The sequence below is a fragment of the Propithecus coquereli genome, unplaced genomic scaffold, assembly GCF_000956105.1.
Source record: "Propithecus coquereli isolate 6110/MARCELLA unplaced genomic scaffold, Pcoq_1.0 Scaffold10, whole genome shotgun sequence".
NCBI lineage: Eukaryota > Metazoa > Chordata > Mammalia > Primates > Indriidae > Propithecus > Propithecus coquereli.
This window is the reverse complement of record NW_012133858.1, coordinates 21,518,057-21,541,026: the sequence shown is the minus strand read 5'-3', so window position 1 is coordinate 21,541,026 and position 22,970 is coordinate 21,518,057. Positions and strand designations below refer to the sequence as shown.

The window sequence follows — 22,970 nt, the reverse complement described above, 5'->3', positions numbered from 1 at the left end:
TCTCAGAGTAAATTGGGGTACATTGTAGTCCCTCCCTCCCTCCCCATCTATTGGTCTGAACACTACTAGGTGCAGTGGGGGAGCGAATGTTCCATTTCTGCCGTGTCATAAGTTCCTCTGTGGCCCTAGGTAAAATGGTAAGGGAATGATTTTGAGGGTAAGATTCCTTGACAATAATATACATTGAATGAATAAGAGATAAGCTGTGAAGGGGGGGTGGGAAGCAGTAATTACAAACCCAATTCATTCAGCTTTTCAGAACTTTTGTTGTGGGAGCTCCATTGACGGGTTTTGAGCTGCCAGTTTTCTCACATTAAAAAGAACTGATCAGTGCGCCTCAGGGGGACAAGAAATACCGCTTAACTGCATCATGATGGGGTCTTCATTTAGAACGATTACAAGAAGAAAATTAAACAGTGCCTTTGTGTGCACAAGGTTTACTTTTCAACTGCTAGCAGTTTATAGCTAACTGCTCTGAGATTGAAGTTTGACTATGGTTTGATCGCCTGCTGATTGGCACTGCTTATTTATTTATTTATTTGTTATAATTAAGAGAGCTTTTTATCTGCCCCCTCCTTTATTTCTTGCTCTTGGAGAATTTTTGAAAACAGGTCCTCATATTTTTCTTTGTGGAAGGAGTTTCGTTTGCCATGAACTTTAGCAAAGACTTGAGTTCACAATCCCCAACCCCCCTCTGCATTATTGCCTTAATATAATTTGCATTTCATTCTCTCTCTCTCTCTCTCTCTCTTTTTTTTTTTTTTTTTTTTTTTTTGCTACGTTTCCTTGCTCTCAGAGCTAAGGCTGCCTTTCAGGCCAAAGATGGGGTTGGGAAAAGGGGTTGATTTATTTCTTTGCTTTCTTGTTTTGGCCTAAGTTGGAAGAGGGCTGGGTGGATTTCCCTAGGGACGTGGTCTATAAGGTGAACCCCTTAAAGAAGGAAGAAGGGGGGAAACTCTGACCTTAACTGTGACAATATGGGTAAAGTCCAAAGGGACACAGCCTCCGGACTTACAGAGTAAGACACCGTGGAAGGAGCTTTCCAAAGACAGGGAAGTTGCCCAAACCAGAGAATTGGTTTAGTATCTTTCATAGTTATTTTCTATTTAAAACTTTCCTGGACGCCTGACATCTGATACCACCAAGGGAGACTTATAACTTCCTCTCTTCCTTCTGACGATGCTGTCCAGTTTTACAATTATTGTTTTCAGTTTGTGTATTTTGCTTCTGTGGCCTTTAAAAAATAATGGACTTGACTTTCTTATTCTGACCAAGGAGACTTCTCTTTGGAAGGGTGGAGTATTAAGATAAGTTTTTCATGGCAGAAAGCTCTCTTTCTGTATTGCAGGTTCAGATGAATTTTTATATTTCGGTATAATGGTGATATTTCTAATTCCTTAAGCGCTATGCTCAGTTTCTCTCCCAAAGCAAATAGGACGTCCTCTCTCTTCGGGACTCAAAGACAGTTGCTGTTTCTAGGCGTTTGAACTTGAGATGCTTGTTCTACTTTGAAAAGAAGTGTCAGGTGATTTAGAAGCTCCGAAAAGTCATTCGTTTTATTACCCTCGTCTGCCCGCATGTACAGAATGAAGTGTGCACTGTTTTACATAGATTTCAGCGCTTTGAACTATGATTTGCCTCGTTCTCCCGGCTTCGGTGCGGGACACCGCGGGGCTGTGGGCGCGCCGGCCTCCCGCCGGCTGCCCCAGGGAGCGGCAGCGGCAGCGCAGCGCCCAGTGGCGCCGGCACATCCAGGCCGAAGCCCACAGGCACCCCGCCGGGGGACCTGACGTCACCGTGGCCCTGGCCACAGCCCCTACAGGGCTCCCCAGGAAGGTGCTGCGTGGGGCTTGAGTTCGCTCTGCCCGGGCTCTGCCCAGAGGGCCGCTCTCCCTGTCCGTCAGCCCTGCACTGTCCCGCGTCGGGCAAGTCTAGAAAATCTGCTGAGCTGTGGGGGCCCTCGCCGCTCCAGAGTCCTCTGCCTCCTGCACCCCGGCCCCAGCCTTCTCCACGTTGACCTCGCGACCCCGGAGATGGTTTCCAAGCTTCAAACTTCCCACATCAGAGATTGTCGACCCAAATCCTGCCTTCCTCTTGCCTCTCATCCTAGTTCTTTACTTTTAAGGGGTTGCTCGTCCCTGTTTGTGGCCAAGCCTCAGCATTAAGTGATCTCTCTTAGTCATTCCTGATCAGAGGCCGCGGATTGACGTGGCTGTGGGAAGTAACGGGAGCAATTTGGGATCCCCGAAATATTGGGCCCCTCTGGGAGGAGAGCAGGTAGCAATGGGAAGATGCAGACCCTTCACTTTCAGATGTGTAAAATAGGGATAAAAGTATAGTTATCTCGAAGAAGATGAATACAAAGCACCTGACACAAAACAGGCTTAATTGATAACTATGGCTTTTCTTACTGTCCAGCACAATTAGGTGGTAGGGAAGGGAAGCAGTTCTCATGGTAGACTACAGAGACCGATACAGAAACCCCGGTCCTTTCTCTCCTTCCTAGCTCTGGGCAGTGAAACTGGCCTTGTTCACACCACCCTTCTTACTTTTACAGTGCTTTTTCTGGTTTAAGCTTTGCCTAGGAAGTTATCTTGCAAACTTGCCATCCCTGGGTATCTTCCTGAAGGGAGGGGTCCTGGCATTCCGGGTAGTAGCAGCCCCCACCCTAGAAGGCAGAAAAATAATTACTGTATTAAAAGGAGCGGTGAATTCTTCCCGAGGGTTCTTATCGCTGGCGGCCAGGCCAGAAGCGGGACTGCACCCCCACCCCCACCTCGTGACGTCAGGGCCTGCAGGGCCTCGGGGATGAAATGATTCGTTTGAGTGTTCCAGAAAGGGCAATGTGAGCACTGGCGGGGCGAGGCCAGTGCAGCCAGGCTCCATTACCACTCCCCATAGCCAGTTTGGGGGGCCGCTGAGGCTCCTCATTCCCCGAAACATAACCACACACACATGGGCCACAATCTTCACTAGGTATATAGTCACACATACATCCCTGGTCACTTGAGCTCCCTTCTTCATATACTTTTTTAAGTTATTTGATTTGCTGGCTTAAATTTGTTACACGATCTGAGTGACTTGTTTTTGTTGTGCTTCTGTTTGTTTTGTTTTTAGACGTGTAACAAATTACACAAAGCCTTTACAAAGTAACTGTAGCTTCATTTGGTCACCCGTAAGTTTCAGCAGTGATTTAAGAACTGAACTTAGAAGAATTTTCTGGTTCTGATATTGCCCAATGGTTAGGACGGTTGCTCCTGACTTACCATTGCTATGCCATTTCTATTTTCTCTTCCCTCCCATTCCTAATAATTTGTATAGCTTTTAATAATCTTTATAGAATCAAGTATTGCTAAGAGAACTTCTTTAAACTGATTTAAATTGTAGATAAGAAGAAAGACATTTGGTCAGTGAAATGTAAGTGGGATAAAATTACTGTTTTGATGGAAAGTGCCTTGGCTTTTCCAGAAGATGCACTTCCCAAGTTTTCTTTCCAACCCTCAAATCAATTTAATTCATTGAACGCCCTTCCAGTGGGAAGGATCCTGGAAGTTAGGCCTTATGTTCTGATATTGGTCCAGGATCTCAGAGAGTAACGATTTAGCAAGAATTAGCCAATATTTTGCATGCAGTCAGTTTAGTATCAGCTCACATCCAGGTCGATTTGACTATCACACTTAACAGCTCAAATCTGGGTTATTGCATAACATTACAGTTTAATCAGTCTGGAATACTAAGTGGCAAACCTGTCTTCTCCTTCTCAAGTTCCTCCTCCCTTTCTCTGTTTCTCCTTCCTTCCACCTCCAAGGAAACTATCTTAAAATCAAGTTTCCCTGTGAGAGTTTGTTTACCCCAACTTCTGTTAAACTAGACTAACACTCTCTCATCAGCTTTCTAAACACTCTCATCAGCTTTGTGGAATGGTGCAAAAATGTGTTGGAATCCAAGATGGCAAAATAAACTTGAGCATATGGGGGGAAGACTGTTGTTAAGATATTGATTTAAATGTTTAACTCACACTTCAGCCTCAATGCTTCCCTTACTATCCAATCTTGCTTCCTTTGGTGCCTACTCCTGGTTCTTGGGTACCCCACCTCTGTAGCAAGCTTGTTCCCTGGCATAAATTATGAATGCATATCAAGCAGGCCCATCTGATAAGATAAATCAGAGGTTTTTCTCTCTTGCACATTTCTGCTTTTATTCCCATTGAAACTTCTCCCTGCCCCATGCTGCAGTGTCTTTCTACCAAACATTCCCATATAAACTACAGAGATATGTTGTCAATTAGAAAAATCAGGTAATTCCCCCCCACATAGGAAGCCTTACAAGTTAAGGATACAAAATATTTCATGGTTAGTTGTATGAGCTTCCAAATTAGCTGCATATAAAGTATTTTAAGATTTTTTTTTGGCTGTCACTGGCTGGCAATACTCATTTTGTGTGTGTGTGTTGGTTTGAAAAGCAGGAAGAAATGTAATGAATTGAGTGCTGTCAGAGATGTCTTCTGTTTGAACAATCTGCGATGGGCTGAATGGCAGGGACTCCCTCATCCAGTGCAGGTGCAGTAGAGCTGGGGAAGGGGGGAGGGGGGCTCCCTCTGTTCAGTCAAAAAGCACCATTCTCCACAATAGACCACACACTGACAGCCAGCGTGACATCAACTCACACTTTCATACTTTTCCCCCCATCCAGAGTTCTGAGTTCACAAAGTGGCCATACAGTAGCCTTGGTTAGGTTCCTTTAATGAACATTTTGTGGCTCCTATGACCAACGTTGAAATCTGTGGAGCCCTGGGAGGAACAAATAGATTTTTAATCATGAGTTCCAAACCAAAATGTATAGCTATAGATATTAAAAGTAAGCTGGTCTCTCCACTCTCTCCCAATACATTTTCAGATCATCTGGGGTCCACAACAGCCCCAGATGATCTGAAAACTCCAAGCCCTTCTTAGTTTCCTTAGGTCCCAAGACACTGTTTTCCACATCCTAAGAGAGATCAAACAGGAAAGGAGAGAAAGCACGAATTTCATGTATTTATTTAAATTTAAGAGGACCTCTAGTATTTTATTATGCTGCGTGAGAGGGTTAATCCTGCAAATGAACGGACGTTAATCTTGTGGAGTGGAGTTCTGTCTGCTTTTGAATTGGTTTTACTGGGAAGAGGGGTGTGGAGAAAAAGAAAGGGGCCAGCAAAGGCAGCAACTGTTTTAAAACTCTGGAAAAAGATGCTATCACTTTTGGGCCACCCCGCTGCTGCAAGGACCAAACTGTCGGACCTTGGAAGACTTCGTTTTACATTTTTTTTTTTAAGCCCAGGCGTTGATGCCTCAAGTTTTAAAGGGAATTACTCAAGAAGGGGACACTACTAGAGAAACTATTCTAGTCAATCTCTTTATCCCCCACCTCGGTCCCGTCCCAACTCCTCTCCGCCCCCACCCTCTTCGCCGCTTCTTAGTCTGGGATCTGAACATTTTAGCTGAAAGAGGGAGGGGCGAGGAAAGGGCCATGCGGGCGAGGACAGTTCCCTCAGTGCCACCGCCGGGCCTGGCGAGATCCCCGCGGCCCTGCCACTGGCTGATTTCCCCTCTCTGCCTTGACTTGCTGAAGCATCGCGCCCAGGAAAATTGCTCCGTACTTGCTCATTTTTTAAAAACCATGTAGCTGTATACGTTTTTCATCGTGGCCACAAAATTAACTTTCTAGCCCCGGAAGCAAAACGTTTCCATCACTGGCCTAAACATTGTTCAATGGATGAAGGCGGAACCTCCTGGGACAGCAATCACAACCCTTCCCTACCAGGCCCCGCATGGAGACAAGGAGCCCGGGGTCTGGCGGGGCGGGGCGCGGGGCAAGAGGATTTGATGTGCAGGACAAGCAAAGGATAAATTCTTTAAAACCCCGAATAACCCAAGTAGAGATGGTAAGAGTGCTGTGAAGCACAAGCAAAGTCACAAGGGCTTTGCTTGTGACTACTACGAGTCTCTGGGTGGCCCGCATTAGGTATGCCTACGGCGCCTACTAAAGTCTGAGCCCTAGGAGAGGCATCTCCCGCCCCTCAACCCACAGCCCACCGCTACTTGATAGCTAACGCGTCTCCCGACCGGTACACACCCACAATTAATCTTTCTTATTAAAGCCTCCATTCTGTACCCAAGGGGCGACTCAAACCTATTTAGATTTCCTTGGTTGGCTGCACAAATTTAAGTGGGCAAAGAGTTATAAACCTAATAACACAGGGCGAGAGAGAGTGATTTGAGTAGAGAAGACGCAAGATTCACTAAGGTCGTAAGGATGCTGCGGGCCTTGCCCACCCCGAGCACCTACCTCGGGGAGCACGCCAGGCTCTAGGAAAGGCAGTGAACCTCACACACCACACACACGTGCGCACACCTACACCCCTACCCCGTTCACTCACAGGTACAGTTGCACGAAGGTTGCAATTCCGGATTTCTTATAAACCCCTCCCAGAAAGGCAGAATTCTCAGAGCATCCCGTACTAGGGAACTTGCAGGGAACCAGGACTGTTTGCACTGTTTGGGATTAATTGAGAATAATTAACACTGGAGATCGTTAATCACCACTTTGCTGCTCTCTCCCTCCTTTCGGGTCTGCGGCGTCTGCCTCTTTCGCTCCCGCTGCCGGCGCGGGTATGCTGGTGAAAGTAAAGACGTCGCGGTGGCTGTCACCCAGTTCGGCTGTACTTTTTTAAACGCTCGCATATTGTTTGATTACTAATTCGAGTTAATATGATCTTTATGGCAACATAACAGTGGATAATTGGCCTTTTTTTCTGAACAACAATGTAAATCACAATCGCTTTATTATTTAATAACGTCAAACGCTTCGTTGGATTGGCCCCGACCGAGAAGACCTTTTCTTTCTAGACAGTGTTGTGGAGGAAGAACAATGAAGATCTAATTGTGGAGATTTCATAAGTTGGCTCCCGTAAATGAACAGCTTAGATATGGAAGTTCCAGCAGATGTGGGCACTATTCGCCGTAGAAACTCTACCCCCCACCCCCATATACACGGTCCAAACCCCTATTGGAGGTTTTTTGTGGTGGTGGTGGTCCTTAGAGCCTAGCAACCACCTAAAGTTTCCAGTAGTAATTAGAGCTTTTATCGGGCTTGCTCTTCAGCCCTTTACGTTGCCGATTTAACATTAAGGCATTAAGTCCACACACCAAATTAGCGCGACTCCCAAATAGCCACAACCGCTTATGCACCCCTTCCTTCATTTTGATTGTTGGACACCGAGAGCACCGGCCTGGAGCTTTTTTGGTTTTACTTTGTTTTGATTTCATTTTATAAATGGATTCTCTATGTCAGTGTCTTTGGAATATACTTGATTCAGGCAGAGTTTTGCAAGGGACACGAGTCATTATTTTGCAAATGCCTGGAAGAGCAGACGAAACCCAGAGACCCCTCAAATGCAGACGACAATGCTTAGAAGGAATGGGTCCCCGCTGCTCGAATGAAAGATTAATTGCATTTGTCCCCAAAGCCCCATTTCTAACGGTCTCTATCGCGGCTTTTGCCGTCACTGGAGGACTGCTGTCTTTGGGGTCTTCAGACTTCGGAGTCCTTTGCAAATGGAGAGCCCCCATTATTTGGAATTCGGGTCAAGGAGAAAGACTCCGAGCCTACAGCAGTTTTTGTTTTTGCGTGTGCCCGCCTCTCCATTTTATTCAACTTCCCCTGCCTGTCGGGAAGCAGAACAATTCGCTACCCACTCCCCCGCCCTCCACCCGGCTTCTAAGATAAACAGGAGGTGCGAAATGCTTCGCCTGCACACGCGCCCTCGGGGCCCCCTCTCCCTGCAACCCCCTGCGCACCGACCTTGCAGCTGTCCCCAAACCAGACCTGGGTGGAGACATCTTTCTTTTCCCTTCCCACTTGCGTTTTAAAAACATCACATTGAGCGTTCTAGAGCAATGTTCATATTTTCGGCCCTCAATGCCACCTTTCAATTTCTTCCTCGTCCACTCTCTCCCTTTCTGAGGATCTAAAAAGTGACGGAGAAAGGCTGAAGAATTGGAGAAAGCAGTGGATTTTCAAAACTTACTCACCGCCCCCCCCACACACCACCTTTTAAAGTAGTATTTTACCACAAGGAGTGCATTTGGGAAACTTTCCCTAACAGGAGTTGGGCGCAGTGTTATTCTTCTCCATGGGTCTGCTGGCCTTCCCGCCCCCACTGGACAATGCGCGCTTTGAGGCTCGGTGGCCTCCAGGCAGCGGGAGACGAGGGGACTGGGCAGCCTTCCTCCGAGGGGCCCGCAGCTGGGGGAGCGCCAGGCAGAGAGCAGGGGCGGGGAGGCGGGCCACGCAGGAAGGAAAACCATAAAAGTACCATTTTTCCCCCTAGCCCGGCACAGAGGCAGCCTTTGAGGACATAGGGGCAGGGCAGCTGGGGAGGGGTAGGGGGTGAGAGATTTTGCGTTTTGTTTCTTTCTTTTACTCCCTCCACCACCATACCCCCCCACCATCTAAACATTTTATTTTGGCCCAGAATTATGCACCCTAGGTTTTCCAACCCCCTCGCCCTCGCACTTGGTAAGCTGGTCTTGGGTTAACAATATCTCAACCCGGGCTTTAACGCTCAGACCCCCTCCGGGCCCCAGCCTCTGTCTTCTCGGCGTCCTCCCCATCGCCAACCCCAGCACTCGAGTTGCGGCGCCCTAGGAAAAAAAAAACTGGTTAGGTACTCCAGGACACTACTTTCTAGTTTGGGGTTTTTTTCCTCCGGAAGAGAACGCCACCACCCTCACCCTCTCCAGGCAGCCTTTAGGAGAGGACCTCTGAGATCAGCAGAAGCCCTCAGATGGTCACCATATTGGTGGAAGCGTTTGTCTGATGTTTTAAAACCTATACCAAATGGGGCGTCAGGGCCACGTGCTGTGCCTTCGAATAGCCGCCGCGGGCCCTGCTTTTCAGAGTTGCGGAAGCCGGGCCTGGCATGGAGGGGGCGCTGAAACCACGGGCGGGCGTCAGGGGCCTACGCTGCGCTGCAGATCTGGCCGCTGCGCTGAGTGAAGCGAATTATCTGGAGCGTGTTTGATCTGGGGCTGCGCAGTCAGCTTCTGCTTTATTTGTTTGTTTGTAATCTCATATTTAGCAAGCCGGGACGGTGGCAGCAAGGGAGAAAGGAAAGCATGGAGGAGGGGGCTTCGCGGTAACCACACCCCTTCCTAATGAGTTAATTTCCATATTTGCGCCTCCCGCATGTAGCGCCCTCTTTTTCCCCCAGGCTACAGTGCCGGTGCGTCTTGCGCAACGCACACACCTCCACTCTGGATTGAAACGAAAAAGCTCGTGGTAGGAGCAAAACATTGGTCTATTGATACCTTCGCTCCGAGTGTTGATCCTGGCATCACCGGCAGCCGGTTAACTCCCCCCACCAGCGGCTCCCCCCTGGGTCGCACATGGATTGCCGAGGGTTCGCGGACACTCAGGCAGACAGCTGACAGAAACCGACACAGCCTCCGCCTTTCCCTGCTTCCAGCTGTCGGACCCTCACGTCCCTTTCTTTTTACCCAACTCGGGATTTTTTCCTCCTCAAGGTGAGGGCAGTGAGAGCAGCGAGGGCAGGTGCGGCACAGAAAGGGGGGAAATAACCTCAAACGAATGAATCAAAAGTGAAAGTTTCAAACTAAGTACCGGCCCTGCTGGAGAAAAGTGCAGTCTCGCACTCAAGGGAGGCCCGAGTGTGGGCACGCAAGAGAGGGAAGGAGGGAAACTGAGGTTTTGAGAGCGTGTCCCTAGTCCGGGTCGGTTAAAAGTTGTAAAGAAAAGTGAAGAAGTTTCGAAAGAGCCCTCAGAAAACTCAAGGCGAGTTTCAGCTGCTTCTAACCTGGTTTCCTATACATTTTCGTGGTGGCTCTGCTCAGGAAATTGGCGAAAGAAACAGATTGTCACAATCGCTCACCGCCCCCTGCCCCCAGCACCCTGCTTACTTCGCGGCGCGCACTAGGATGTGGGCTCGGGCTTGAGCTCCAAAATAGCTTGCTTGTCAATTGCGAGCTGGAGCAATATCAAAGTGAACTGTCCCGAGTAACTTGTCTAGAAGCTGGGAAGAAGCTTAAGCAGCTCTCTTTAATGATGATTTGTAGCTCGGCGAGGGGCACGGACAGCAAACACCCCGCAGGTGTGTGCCGTAACACCACCATCCGGACTTGAATGTAGATTACTCTGGCGATCGTTTGATCGGCCCTTTGAAACCCTTTACAATTGCCTGTGACGAACGGCCAGTCTCAGTTTTTCTCTGAATAATGCCTTGAGGGTAAGTCCTCCGGGCTTTTAAAGAGCTCTAGTATTTTTTTTTTTTAAGAAGAAAAAGAAAAACGTTCGATTTTAGTTTAGAACTCGTCAACTTTTAGTTGCTAACAAGCATCACACAAGCCAGTCAATACTTAATGACGGTTACCTTCGCTGTCTTCCCAGAAGCCATATGCTGTAGGTAGATAGACACATAGATATAAATAGATATATATATATATATAAAATGTAAGTATATATAGGTATGGCATATAGGTATATACACGCTACGTTAATAGCGAGAACAAAGGTAATTCATTTCGTTTTCTTTAGTTTCAAACCACCTTGCCTGTTTATAGATGTTTGTATGTGTTTATTATAAACACGGTTTATTATTAATGCCATTGTTAATCTTGTCTTAATGCCTTCTCTGTTGTCTCTGAAGTATATCTATTCAGTGGGAGTTTAACTTAAACATTAAAGCTTTCCAAAGTAAAACTCTGGAGTTTAACCCCCCGTCAGCACCTTCACACCAACCCCCATCACGAAAATGAAAAAGGTAGTGCTGTTCAACCTTTAATATTTACTTAGAGTATTTACAGAAGGGGAGGAAAATGAACTTTTGTCTAAAACGTACAACAAGCGGCACTTTGATTTTATAAAATAAATGTCAACAATTGCAAGGGCTTATCAAACTAGGATGGGAGGGCGGGGGTAGAAGTGCAGTTGGATTAAAGGCCCATTGCTGCCACTTCAGACTACAAAGGGTTACACATAAATAAGTGCTGAATTTGCCTATTGCAAAAGTTTTCTTGGTGCTTTCTAAGTCACAACAGGGGAGGGGGAAAGCTGTCGTTTATTATCCAGCTCTGAGCAGGAGCAGACCCCAGTACCAAGGGGCTCTTAGCTTTGGCCGGCAGAAGAGGGGTAGCCTTTCAACAGCAGCCCCCTTTGTTCTCCTGATCTCTTTCCCAATTTCAAGCTTCACTTGCACATCCCAAGTTTGTGTGTTAATGACGCTATTACCATCTGGCTCGCCCTACTTTCCAAAAGATATAAATCTCCCAGCTCCATTGCCCGCATTATCATTTAAGTACCACCATAGCCAGAAGAAAAAGATGCTTTCAAGACTCCAGATTCTCTTGCACTGACTATCTCTGGCATGGCTCTTCTACTATATTTATAGACTGTACACTGAGGGTGGGAGTGCTCCTTGAGAGACCTGATTTCCCAAGAGCTGTTCCTCCAAGCTAAAGAAGACATGCTACTGGGTGGAAGAAAGGCATCGAATGAATTTACCCTTAAAAAACATTTTTGTTTTGTTTGTAGCAGGCAGAATAGTTGAATAGTATGTGCCAACATACTTGTGCCATCCTCTCTCTCTCTTAGGTTTATAAAAGTTTCAGTGCAACTCCCAGACATTCAAGATGTGCCACTCTTCAACCCTATTTTGAGCGGGAGAATAGATTTGTCTCTCTATAGGAGTGGGGGCAGGGGTGAAGAGAGATAAAAAGAGCCCTGTGAAGCAACTTTCGGGAGCTGGGCGTCCCTTCTAAACCCTCACTTTCAATAGTGCCTGCATAGATGTGTAGATGTTGTATGATTTACACACTTCTAGCTGTAGATCTAGATCCACCTCTCTCTTTCGATTCTTTCCTGGGCAAAGTAATCGGTGATTTGCGTGTTTTGAGCACAAAAGCTGAGAAAATACAACAAAAGGAGTTGGGCAGGCTTGTGCATGGCTCCACAATGACTCCATTTATCTGGCCAGGTCCTAGTGAATAGAGCAGAGCAGAGTCTGCCTCTAAACGCGTGGGCTTTTGGTTCAGGCCTCTCACTGACTTGAACAGCTAATTCCCCTTTGTGGGCTTCTGAACTGTTTGTGCTCCTGGTCCATCACATCTGGATGCACCTCTCTCCTTATGATGCTTCTCTTCTTCCCAGTGTTATCTTCACAGAGGTGAGTTCCACTAAGATAGTCCAACCCAACAGGTTGGAAAAAAAATGGGAAATGTGAACTTCCCAGAATCCTAAGAGAAGCTTTTAAAAGCAACAGCATTTGAGCAGTACCCCCCACACTTAAAAAATCTTGCCAAAGAAAGCATCTTTGAGGAAAAATACATTCTGAGGGATTAAAAAAAATCGCTCATTATATATTTCTAATACTTTACATGAACTGAGCAAAGGTGCCCCAAAGAGTGATTAATTTATAGCACACTGGTATAGCTGTTTGCATGCAAAAGCCACATTTTTCTTTCTAGTTCACTTTCCTGCTTTTTACCCCAAACTCAAAAAAGATCTTGTTTAGAAATCTGTATCCATACTTTTTCCTTTTGAGAACATTATCAAGTTGATATGAACAAATTGCAGAGGATATACCATTTAAGTAAGATGCACTTTTAATCACTGATCATTAAAATGGTTATGTTAAATATACTCAATTACATGCATGACTTAACTCTAACAGTACTTTCTATTCTCCCAGCTGCTCACGTATTCCTTAACGATAGTCTGTGGTAGAAACTTGATTATGCTGAATCCATACATTTCGATGGATTTCATCAGCCTAATTAATGCCTCAGTGTGGTCCTGGTGTCTGAATGAACTCTTTACTATCTTTGAGGTTAAAGGCAGTATTGGAATGTAGAAGGTTTTTCCTTCTTAGTTACTCACAGGGTACCTAGGGATTCCACTGAGCAAGGCAGGTAGCAGTTGTTAAACGGACAAACTATGTAAAACAAACAACAACAACAACAAAACATCCAAATGGTAGAAAATGCGACTAATTCCTCATCCTTACTTCCACATCTGTACGTTTGGATTCCATAGACAATCTCCAAATACTTAGTAAAGTGGAAATTACTGCCTCTCTGTTATATCTTATAAACTCCATTGAAAAGAAAAAGTTGAAAATAGATTTACAACTGATAGCTAAACACATTTAGTTTTATTTATCAAGGCTGTCCCTGCTCCTTCTCTTCCTCCTGTTCCTATAACTTTTAGTCTACTTGCCCCTCCATTTCAACTTTCACAAGGAAGCACTCACAGATGCCAGTATTCATGAGAAACTCAAGTCATCCCACAAGCAGGTGACTACATTCTGTCTTTTCAGGTGTAAATTAACATCTGAATCCATCTCAGCCGTACTGACCCCTACCACCACCATTCCTGCTTCAGCAGAGCTGCAGCTGATCTGCACCTCAACCACTGGCAGGGCAGATGGAAGTCAAATTTCCTGAACTCCACCGGCTAATAGAAAGACCGAAAAGTATTTGTATTGCTTATGAAAGAAGTCCTGATATTTGTCCATGTCTAATGAGACACCTGTGGAAGAATACCTTTTAAGACACATTTTCTTAGTGGTCAAGGAAAGAAGCAAACAGAAAAGAAGAAGAAAAAAGAGATGGGTGTATCTTGATTCCTTACAAAATGTCCCAACTCTGACTTTAAGTCTAGGAGGACAACCTGTTCCCCCAGCAGAACTTCCCTCATGCAGGAGACCCTCTGGTACTGACCAAGACCTTAGTTGCAGTGCAGCAACACCTGGACACTGATCTCATGGAACTGGAAGGATTTCGGACATATAATCAAATTACCACCTTGGAACTTTGTGCTTGTTATGCTCATATAATGACTTCTGTAGTAAGGATGTGTTTTCAGGCTTGGAAATTAATTTTTTAAATAATGGTTTGTGTAATGACAAACATTAGATAGAAGAGAAAAATATTCCGGGATTTATAGCACAATACTCCTGGCAACACCCTGGACCATATAAACAGATAAATGGAGATCCAGATATATTTTTAAAATTAAGCTGAGAATAAGCTCAGGGACCTAGGTAGCAAGGCAGATGCTGGCACCTAGACCCTTGCAAGGGCTAAGATACTCTTGCAACCCTCACCTTTTCTCTTAGACTTAGTGGAGTAGCGGCGTAGTGCATTGCTCAGTCCTTTGGGGTAAGTGCCTAGGGAAAGAAAAAAAGAGAATATTTCATAAATAGTACTGCAAACAAGCAGTTATCTTCAAGTCACGGTTCTACACTGTTAAGGTTGGATTGCAGAGGGTAAGGAAGAGAAATACGTCCTGCATTGGAGGTGGGAGGAAGTATTCAAGTATATAGAGAAACGAACAACTTATATTAGAGCCATATACACCAGAGTTGTCCAGTGCATCTCTTATATTCAGTGTATCATGTCTCTGTACTATGTGATTAAGAATTCAGGCAAATTCTCAAATTTACAATATTTTAAAATTTTTTTAAAATTCCAAAATATTAATTAAGGGATACACAGATATATAATGCTTAAGTCAGGGTTTTTGGTGTGCCCATCACCAGAATAGTGTTCATTGTACCCAATAGATTCAAATTTGCGGTATTGACCTTATCTGATTTAGATCTTGGGAATCAAAGACAAGATAGCTTAATAGAGCATATTTAAAAATATATATAAGATAAAACAGAACTCTTCAGTGTTAAGGCTGGGATGGGATTCAGTCATTTCCTGTAAAGGTAAACAAGACAAATTCACACACTGATCAAGTATCCAAGAAGATAACTCTTTTCATCAGTTATCTGTCCTTGCTGGACATCAGAGCTGTCACTCCCAGCCTGGTTATTGTGTGCCTAATTCTTGTCCCCCTCCCACACACACACACACACATACACCTCCACCAGTGACAGTTGCTTTGGAAATAAGTAACTTGGTTCCTGGATGGACTTGGGTCCCTTCTGCATGACACAGGTTCCAAATGTCTATTTGCAAATATGGAGAAGCCTGTGAACTATAATAATGGATACACTCTACTGTGCTAACAGTCCTGTTTGGGGCTACAGCAAGGTTGCCAAGAAAGAGCCTGACTGGGTTGGGCACTTTTAAGATACTGTCAAATGAGGCTGATTTGAAATGTTGACTTTTTATAACAGCTCAAGTTGTCCCATTTTCTTCCATAGTTGAATAGGGGCAAAATATCTGATTTGATGCAGTAGTTCCCTGATGACAAGTGAACTAATTAGAGGTGGTGTTTCTTAGTTCAGCCCGAAGATCTTAATAACGGTAGATGTGGGAAATGCAGACTCCAACAGCCTTAGTTTTAGAAAAGACAGTTGTACATATCCATGCTTTGAAGTTATAAACTGAATTTTTGTCACCTAGGTTGCTACTGTCTGCTTTCCCTCCAGCACTTTTCTTTGTATACGGGGGTCCATGTAGGCAAAGGGTAACTGTAATATTGAATACATTGACTCTCTGACAGAGCAAACTCATGAATCAGAGAATATTTTTACCTTTGGTGTATAAATGATTCATAGTATGCCAAGGTCATGAGTCTTCTTAGCAAGATTCTTCTGAGATAAATTAAGATGTTTATTATATAATCTAATCTGCCAAGTGGGGTAAATTTTAGGATAAATCTACCCAGTAACATTTTTTTAAAAATGTCCTTGGTGAAACAGGTTGTTAAGAGTGGCAGAGTAGTAAATCATAGATAAGTGGAGATACAGATATGGATACATCTTCCTCTTGCTCCCATGTGATATGGCAGCATTTGTGTGTGGCAGATTGTAGAGACAAAACTGAGAGTACAAGAAACAGTGACACTGAGGCACAGAAATGGCTTGCTGTCATTTTATGGGTTCATATTATTTATGATCAGATGTCATTCAGTTACCTTTGAGCTGAAGGATTAATATACTGCAGAAATCCTGATCATGTTGATGGGGATGATCCGAAACTTCAAAGGACAGGTTTTGAAATTGCTGGGCATTTAGTTTCAGATTTCAACTCTAAAATCCAAGATAATATTTTTCATTAGTTTGGGGGAGAAAACACCTAATTTGAAATTCTGTTATAAACCCTATGATAGCAAACAAACTTAGAGGAGCTTAGAAACAGCTTTGAATCCCAGATACCAATAGACTGGCTCTTAAATTACTTGTTTACGGAAGAAAAAAAGGTAACACCTGGTCTCTAACCAGGAGAAAGTCTTGTTGGAAGTATCTTAGTCATTCTCAGCAGGTCAGTCCTCAGCCGTTTTTAGAGACCACAATAGTTTAAAGCCTTCTGGGTAGTTCTGGTTTCATGTCATCCAAACAGCATATTTTCAAACTCAGAAATGCCAGATCATGTTATTTCTGTGGCAAAAGGTTGCTTAGGATCTGTGACAGCTGAGTTTTTCCTATTGATTATGTGACAATGCAGTTCATTTATAGAGTTCATAGAAATAAGAAAAGCCTCCAGTTTAACAACAAGACCTTTAATTCAAGTGCTGTGTTGTATTTAAACGCAGAAATCAAAATTCAAGTTGGAGAAAGTGGAAGAGTGAATTAAATCCTGAACCTAAACTTTTGTAGCTAAATCAACTTCCTAGGAGGGTTGCGATTGATAATTTAATTTGAAGCCTTGTGATTGGGTAACTAGGTTTGTAAACCATACAAGAAATCGTATCTTACATAGTAAATGCATAATTAGATCAATGTATGTGTTTAAAATTGTTCCTAAATTTAAAACACAGAGTGAGTCTAAAACGGGAGACACAAATCAAAGAGCACTCTTGTGACTCTGTGTGTGTGTGTGTGTGTGTGTGTGTGTTAATGGACAGTGGGGAGTGATTATAGAAGTGCTAATGTGCAAACACCTTGAGAGACCTTTTTCAGATTTATCTTAAGTCCTTAAATGATTTAACAGGCATGCATTCTTCAAATGCATCCACAGGTAAAAATATTATTTTTATCTTGAGTGTTAATTCCTAATAATTTTCTCTGTCACAGGATACAGACAGTCATACAGAAGTAACTAGATGTTCAACACATTCCAAGGGCCCAGGATTTTAAACAAAAGAAAACCTGGGTGACATGACTGTAAATCAAGGGTGCTTGAGACCATAGACGTGCGTACCCCAGAAGGGTTAATTGGAGGAGAGGGAAGAGAGAAGCTCCTCCTTGCAGTTTGTGTGAGCGAGGGGGGAGAAAGGCAGCAAGAACTAGAGCAGGCAGGCCGGCACCCTGCAGTCCCCACGCTGAACTCATTCCCTCATTCCCTTGTAGGGGGCACTACCGGAAAGCTGCAGCCTGTGGCCTGTACCCTGCCCACCCAGTCGGCAGCCCTTTTTGCATCTGCTTATTTATTGCCTGAAAGCCATCCAGCATGTCGAAGGCATGATTATCGACAATTTGTCAGCCTGAATTAGTTGCTGGCAATAACTTTTTGTGAAGTTTCACTCTCAGGCACTTGAGTTTTAGGGTTAGGAAACTAACTGGTGGTGGGAGAGCATTATCCTGTGCTTGCTTCTCATTTAGATGTGGTCCAGGAAAGCAGAAGAAGGAAAAGGAGCACTAATCTGACTGCAGTCATTCCATTGTGGATCCAGAGGAGAAACTGGTTCCTTCTACACGGCTGTGCTCTCCCTGATGGACGATTATGTAAGAAGTAGGGGGTCCTCAATATTCTTCCCACCTACCCCACACCCCTCATCCCTCACAAAGTTTATGTTCTCAGACCCACAATTCACTTGAGCAATCTGGGACGGAGACCCTGAAGTCATACATTTTTCGTTTTGTTTTGTTTGCTTTTTTTTTTTTTTCTGTTTGCAGATATGGATGACTCTCAAATGTCCAGGACCAGAGTCTTCAAAGTTGAAACCTTTCTGTCCTTTCTCTTCCCTTCCTATTGTCGAACTGGGGGTATGGTGGCCAAGAAGCAGGCCTGTAGTTGGGGCGGGGCCACTGGGGCAGCTGTTCTGGAGCAGCTGTGGTGCCTCACCCCTCTTTTCTGACCATCATTAAAATTCAATTTCAACGTTTCTGTCTTTAACAATTTCTGAAGGGACCTCTGAAGGATGCCAAAAGGGTGAGCCTCCTTTCAAGTGGCAGTGTTTTGGTAGCACGCAGCCCCTGGTCAAGCGGCCCCAGGCTGTGCCCTTCTAACCACAGTCCTGTGGATAGTGCCTAGAGTGGAGTGCCGAGGGAACAGCTCTGGGAGGGTCTGAAGGCCGGCCAAGAAGCGGGCGAGGCCACCGGCTCCTCCTGGGTCGGCATTGCCCCTGAAGCACAGCCTTTCCGAGGTGGAGCTGGGGCATTTAATCTCAATTCCTAACTTACTCCCTTCTCTCTGCTCAGCCCACTGGCTTCCCATCCTTGATTCTAAAATGAAAAAATATGTGTATATCTGAAAGTTTCCTTCTACCAGGAAGCTTCCCTTGACACCTCTTTCTCCTTTGGGTGAAGTAGTCTGCTGCCAGGCCAAGGAAAGACAGCAAAAGTGTTTTGAGAAATGGAAAAATACATGCACATGTACAACCCAGGTAGCTGGACCTCAGCATCGGCCTTGACTGAGTGTTGCCAAGCAAATGCTCTTCACACCCAAACTCAAAGTAGTTTTTCATTTTCTACTCCAAAAATTTAACATGTAGTTAGCACCAAAAAATGCCTCCCTTAACTAATACCCACTTGAATCTATGGAAAGGATATAGCATTTCTTTGAAATTCTAGATGGGAGTTAAGGACTACCTGACTACTATTGCTTTCACCTCTTAATCACATATAACTCTTTCTAAACACCGGCTTTGTTCCCTGTAAAGCTATTGATGGGTACCTCAGCATACCTGGTATTTTTCCTTTTCCCTTCAATTCTTATCTCTCTTTTCTCCCTTGGGGCCCCAAGACAAATTTTCAGAATTAAATCATGATCTTTTCTCAAATGCCATGACAAGTCAGAAGGGGGAACTTTGGGAAAAATACTACATAGAGAGTAAATGTTACAGCTGAATGCAGTTGACAAGTGGCAGTTTGGGGTGTCAGCATTAATTGTACCTTTTTTCTACGGGCTTCTTTTTACTTCATTTTTAGGACCCTAAAAATTAGGATCCTAATAGATATAAGGTAAACCTGAAGTAAATTAGGGCAATGTTAAAGAAAGACCACATTAAGCCCTCTCTGGACTGGCCGGCATCCTGTCGTATGTAGCTCGTGGTTATGTGGACAGACTTTCATACCACCGGCAGCAAAGACAGACTAACACCAAAAGACCTGCTTCTCATTATTTAATTACAAAACTGGCAGAGTGTTGACTCTGTACTTACTAATAGAAAATCAGTTGGTGCTTATTAGCCATAGCAAATCAATAAAAATAATTAGCTGGAGAAATAATATTCATATGCCTTTTACAGTAAGATGTAAGTTCCTGAGAAATTTGAAGCCTCCTATAGCACAAATTATTTTATTGTTTCACTACATAGTTTTGTGGAATTTCTGCTTGTGTGATACCTAAAGTTGCTTTCTGGAAGTGTAACTTAAATGAGTTTTACAGTCATTTTATATCATGGTACTATAATGATCTGTCTCTAAGGCTTGTGAATATGCCTACTGATCTGGGCTTCCAATATTCTCTACCCTAGCAAAGAGGCCACGTATTGTAGTGGAGAAGGTACTAGGCTAGAAATGCCAAGCAGAATCTAGGTTCTAGTTGAGGCATCTAATTAATAGTATGTAGGTAAGGCAGTTCATACTCCTTGGCTTCAGATTTTGCATATGTAAAATATCTCTCTTAGGTCCCTCTCAGTCCCCAAATTCTGTGGTTTTGTAACATATTTGTGAATTTTCCACCTAAGAGAAGATCCAGGTCCATGAGTTACTGAATAAAATGCCTATTTATTTCATAGTCCTTTTAGTAAAAGCTTATACAAAAGACTGAAAAATTATTTTGATCTTTTTTGGGGAAAGAGCCTAAATTTGACCAGAGGAAACCAAGCTAAGAGACTTGCCATTGTTTTCTTTTGTGCAAATGAACCATTGCCTTATACTTTAACTTTTTTTTTTCCTTTTCAGATCCAACTTAGAAATAAAGTTTCATTCAAGATAAGACTCGTGATTTAGGAGATTCTGACCTGGCTTGCCTCAGTCTAAGTCTTCTGTCATCTGTTTTCAAAACCCAAGGGATAGTTCCTCATGCTTTGCCAGCCATTGGGTCTTTAAGGAAGCTTTCTAAGAGTTCCCAGCTGGGAAGGACAGTCATCACAGACAATGAGCTGGCATCATAGTTTGAGTGACTCACCAACCTGGTTGCCCACTTCAAAATGTCAAGCACCACACTATCTAATTGAAAGACCTGTGTTTTAACAAAGTGCAATTGGATCACATGCCAAGATCATCTCAAACTCTGTCTTGACCTTCCCTTTCAGGGTCTATTTGGAGTGCAAGATGAGAAAGGAAATGATTTCTGAATTATATTTTGTTTTTTAAAAATTAAGATTAACAAATACTTGATTTTATGCCCATTCCATTCTAGGAACTTAGTGGTCAAAATAGGTCACAGGAAGACAAACAGATTAGGTTAAAACATTCTTCTGAACTTTTTGTATTCATTTTTAGAGTGTCAGTTATTAAATTTGTGTAATTTATCATTTTTTTCTTGGCTTAGAGTCAAGACGGAAAACGATGTTTAGATCAAAGACATTGTCTTGTTATATAGCCACTGCTTTTTATTAATAAAATGCAAATCCACCCTCCCCTCACAAATGTTTGATCACTTTTGCATGCACACACACGCACACACACACACACATACACACGCCCAACACCCGTGTGGCAGAGGAGGTCCTTTCAAGACTTCCAGGACCTGGATTATGTAAAAAGTAGATGAGAAAATTAAAGGAGGTTGAAAGTAGTAACAACAATGAAAGTCAATGATTCAATTTTACAAAAAGTCATTGTATAGTACTCAGGTATTTTTAAAAGCAAGTATTATTATGATTAAAGAATATTATACTTCTAAATTATTATGATTCTCATCTCATTTCAAACCACACATAGGAACCATTTTAAAGTATTTTGTATTACAATCTGTCACCAAAAAAATCAACTGAGTTTTATAATGTGCATAAGTTTGCCCCATGGGGAATTAAATTTTAATGTCTAAGTATTCCTATTGTTGTGGTACTTTAAGACAAGATAGCATTTGATATTAATATGGGAGAATATTCTACGGCTTTTTTAGTTTTAATGTTCATTGCTCTAAAATGAAGCACATATTGCATTTTTTTCTTCTCAATGTAGTTTTGTTATATTACATGTTTTACAGCACTTTTAGGTTATTGTTTTTAATGTATAAATTTTTATTGTCATTTGGTGAAACATAAAATGTGTAATAATAATAGCCCCTTGCTTTTCTCCTAATTTTATTACTTCTTGTCAAGCAAAAATGGATGCTTCTCTCAGGAAAAAAGAATCTCAAGCATGTTTTTGAAGCAAAAACGATTATTTACAGTATTTTCCCCTAATAGACTAGCATTTATAATGGATCTTATTTCAAAACTGATTATTCTCAAAGAAAAGCAGAGAGATATTAGAATTTACAAGTAAATTGCATTGTTTAAAAAGTATTTTGATGCATTGTTCATATTGTTGCCAGCTATTGGCCAAAAAAGAAAGAAAAAAAAGTATTATCTGCTCCAAATGTCATATTTTACAGTTTGAAAGACCTTGCAGATTCTTTTCTCTCTTTTTTTTGGAAAGCAGGGGAAATTAATATCAAAGGCATAGACAATTTAGGACCATAGCCACCTCCCTCATTTTTTTTATTTTATTTTTTTTACTTTAACCATGATAGGCATCTCTGCAAGGTAGGTTTTAACATATTTTTTCCCTAATTTTTTTCCCTCCATTCAGTAAGAAGGATAAGCTTTTAGAGTACCCAGTCACCGTGGTAACTGCCAAAAAAATTCTCCTGAAGTTTGAAGAGGTCAGCTAGCAGGGTCAACAACTCTGGCCTCTCTCTGAGCTCGGTCTAGCATGCCCCAGCCTGCGGTTGGAGTGTCAGGCCAGATCTGACCCTGGGAGGTGGACCATTCTGGCTCTGATATAAATTTTTTGAGTCAGTTCATGGCCTGGACTCTCCAGGTGGCCTTCAAAATCGATTTTGACCCTCTGACCCTGTCTCACGGAGGCATAGCATCCACCCTAAGTAAGGATTTAGCCAGGAATGACAGCTTTCCACTGAGTGTTATTGGGGACAGTATAAACAGTTTAGAAAGCAAGTAAGGAGGTGTGAGTGCTAGAAATCATTAAAAACACATTGCAAAACAATTTTTAAAAACCTTTCTTTAAAAAAAGTTAAAAATGTGTATCTGTTACAGAATTCCTATAATTTCTAGGGTTTCTAATCAAAGTTTTGAATACAGATAAGTCACACATCTTTATTCTTTCTAATACTTTGTTACACATATTCAAATAAGATAGGCATACTTGAAACAAAATAGATACAGCAGTAATGTAATATGTACAGAAAAAAGCTAGTTATTAAAATTCACTAATAGGTAAAGAGTTTTTAGTATTTTAAATACTTAAATTTTATGTGTATGTTTTGAAATGTTTAAAATGGAAAAATTAGGAAAGTTAAAACAAAACCAACGTCTGGAATAAAGATAAACTTGTTGCACGCCAAGTACTTTTTTACTTCGTAAAGCAAATAGCCAATACACTCATCTGAGTATAAATGACAGAAAAAATGTAAATGTGGAAAGTTGCATTTTATAGAGCTACAGGGAAAAAAAAATTATAGTGTCTGAATAACTTCATGTATTTTCAACAGTTTAAAATATTAAAAGCTTGGAAAATAAAAATGATGTATATAAATCATCAGCGATTCTTTCTTTTTCCTTTTTTTTTTTTTTTCCCAGAATGCCACCCTGAAAGTTTTATTTTCCCTAGGAAAGTAGAATTC

General features: G+C 42.9%; 1 long non-coding RNA gene across 1 annotated transcript in view; it reads left to right on the top strand.

Moving 5' to 3' along the window:
* Positions 1–22,640, top strand: part of LOC105807613 — a 139,442-nt gene extending 116,802 nt beyond the window's left edge. The window contains exon 5 of the long non-coding RNA XR_001137339.1: positions 20,078–22,640. This is a non-coding gene — a long non-coding RNA (uncharacterized LOC105807613). The remainder of the gene's footprint in view (positions 1–20,077) is intronic.
* Positions 22,641–22,970: the final 330 nt, after the last annotated feature.